A 2835-nucleotide genomic window follows, 5' to 3' on the forward strand; every position below is an offset into this window, starting at 1 on the left:
GCCATTTTACACTAACAGTGACATTTTTTATCGTTTAAAAAAATAATTTTTACCATCATTTTTATCGCGTTAAATAAATAATTGTGATTAAAATTTTACAATAACAAAAAATCATAATCCATAAATGAAATATTAGATAACTCATAAACAAAATATTATTATAATATATAAAGTAATTGAACACTAGAACAGACAAGTCTTCAGGTCACTGCTCATTAATGGCATTATAGAACTGAAACAATTTTTCTCTACCTCTTCTTTTCATTTTCTTTTTTTTTTTGGCATTGGCATAAGTGTTTCATGACAGATCAATTGATAAGAGGTAAATAAACTCCAAAAACCTGGGGTGAAAGGAAATGAGAGGGCTTTATAAACTTTCTGAAAGTAGACATCGATAAAATTAAGGCCAATGGCTTTGTTCCTCGTGCGCACCTCGCCTTCTTTTGGCTCTCCGATTTCTGCATCTTCCCACTTCAGAACCTGTCATCAAATTGGCAACCACAAAAATTGGTCACAGGATAATGAAGCAAACCACAGGATTTATAAATAAAGAAAATATATTATTCTCAAATTACAATTTATAAGAATAAAGTAGTTGTGGATTTATAACTTAGATTGAATGCACAATTATTAACTACTCAAGTTAAGGTTGATTTCTAAACAAATATTTAAGCCTATCACATAAGCAAAACATCTGAAATATAAAATCTGGTTCCCTAAATACTAAAAATATTTCAACAAATAGCACAAAGGAACAAAACTATTTTTCTTCTATACTGCCATTATGTGTACAAACTATGACTAAATCTAACAACAAAAACGTGTCAAATTTCACCAGATGCTTTATACCTCTTCCTTGAGTCTATTCTCAACATGGAAACCAGACAATTGCTACATGCTGAACTAACACGCTAGCCTCTGACTTGTTCTTCTTGTGGCACCAACTTGGATAGCATATTCTACCCTCCTTGGACAGCATTGAGGTTGAGAATGGCGATCGCTCAGACCACAGCAGAAACTTTGATAGTTTCTGAGGAAAAGAAAACACAACAATAATAAATAAATAGTAAATAGTGTTGTTTGATGAGAGGTCTTCCTTATAGGAATTTCCTATCTCTCTAATTATATATAAATAGCTTCAGATATAAATCTGCAGAAGTTGATATATATAGCAAAACAGAAGAAACAGAAACAACACACCTTCCCATGGTTTCTAGAGAGCAAAAGAGAGCAGCACTACTACACGAGAAGCTGCAACGTCTTCGTTCCATTACTTACTCTCATGCTATAATTCATACATGTCTTTATTTTCTGCTATAGATATCTTTAATTCCAAAATATCTGGATATAGAAAAATTGAAAGACGTAACTAATTAAAAATTTACCTATGATAGGAATTAATTAATTCCAATTTCAATACCTTATCAGCATATCCAATTTCACAGAAGCAAAAAGCAGAGAAATAATTTGTACTTTTGAACCCTAGAATGTAAAAAAGTAGCAAGCTGACCTTCAATATTCAGAACGAAAGGGAGACGCTGATGGCGGAAAAGACACAGATCTAGGACGGCAAGGAGAGGAAGTTGGAGAAGACGTCACCATAGGAGATGTCACTGGAGAAGAGTGTCGTTAGAGAACAAGAGGATCGGAGATCGTCGCACAGGCTAGGGGCATCGACAATAGGGAAACAACGTCGGCGAAAGCGGTTCCATGGCGTGAGGAAGAAGGCGCGTGTGTGGCTTGGAACCTTCGATTCTGTTGAAGATGCAGCAGCGATGGAGGGTAAAAGTGTAGTGGACAAAGCAACATAGACAAAAATGGATTCTGAAATGATTAAAATGGGATTCGACGGAGAGGAGAACGAAAGAGAGAAGGAAGAGGCCGCCATATGCATAGTGTTACAGGTTCTAAAACTAGGGATTGCAAAGTTTTGCATTTTATACATAGGTGTTAATGGGGGTTTAAAACCGCCATAATTAATAGAACCGCCACCAAATATAAATCAATTATGGCGGCATTAATAAATGCCTTAATATCCGGATATTACGGCGGTTTTGAAGAACCGCCGTAATATAAATGCCGTTTTAAACCCTTTTTTTTTGTAGTGTCTTAGCAAAACATTCTATGAAAAAATAATGACCGTTTAAATAATTAATAAGCTATGAAGTATAGGCATTTTGCTAAGTTTTTGTATTTGCGTGTCGGACACATTTTGAATACGAAATTGATATTCATCCGACACGTGTGTCTGCAGTGTTTAATCGTGTTTTAATAAAAACTAATTTTTTTTTCGAACACACTTATATAAACACACCTAAATATCATCACATGTGAACGCTTCTTTAACAAGTAATGCTGGCTTGACATTGGAGTAACGAACAAATTTCAATCGGGTGGGTTAGTAAAGACGTTTAATGCTATTTGGATTTGTATGTTAGTATTTGACTTAATTAACCTGATCCAACTTATTAACTCGATCCAGCGTGCACAATAATATGGGGAGTTAGAAGTTGAGGTAAGTCTCAAAGTGGTCCCTCAAGTTACCTTCGAGCCTCACAGTGATCCCTGAAGTTAAAAATTACTCATATTCATCCCTGAAGTTGCACTCCGGGACTCAGACTCGTCCTTCCGGCCAATTTTGTCCAGCTGGCGCAATCGGAAAGCTGAGTTGGACTCGTTGGTGACATGCTGTCAGCACAACGGCTAGCTGACGTGGCGACATAAACTATTTTGATTCAATTTGGTCCCTAAATTGAGGTTAAAAACCTAATCCCCAATTGAATCTCTTCTCCTCTCTTTTCCATCGCACCAGAGGTGACTCTCTTCTGTTGCTTT

The 2835-nt window shown here is 36.0% G+C and overlaps 1 long non-coding RNA gene across 1 annotated transcript; it reads right to left on the reverse strand.

Annotated features, from left to right (window-relative positions):
- On the reverse strand, window positions 270–1927 carry LOC107648361. The gene is made up of 4 exons (XR_001621893.2): window positions 1511–1927; window positions 1201–1341; window positions 850–1030; window positions 270–480 (listed from the first exon to the last, which is right to left on the reverse strand). It is a non-coding gene; the product is annotated as an uncharacterized LOC107648361 (long non-coding RNA).

The sequence above is a fragment of the Arachis ipaensis genome, chromosome B06 (assembly GCF_000816755.2).
Source record: "Arachis ipaensis cultivar K30076 chromosome B06, Araip1.1, whole genome shotgun sequence".
In the NCBI taxonomy this organism is placed as follows: Eukaryota; Viridiplantae; Streptophyta; class Magnoliopsida; order Fabales; family Fabaceae; genus Arachis; species Arachis ipaensis.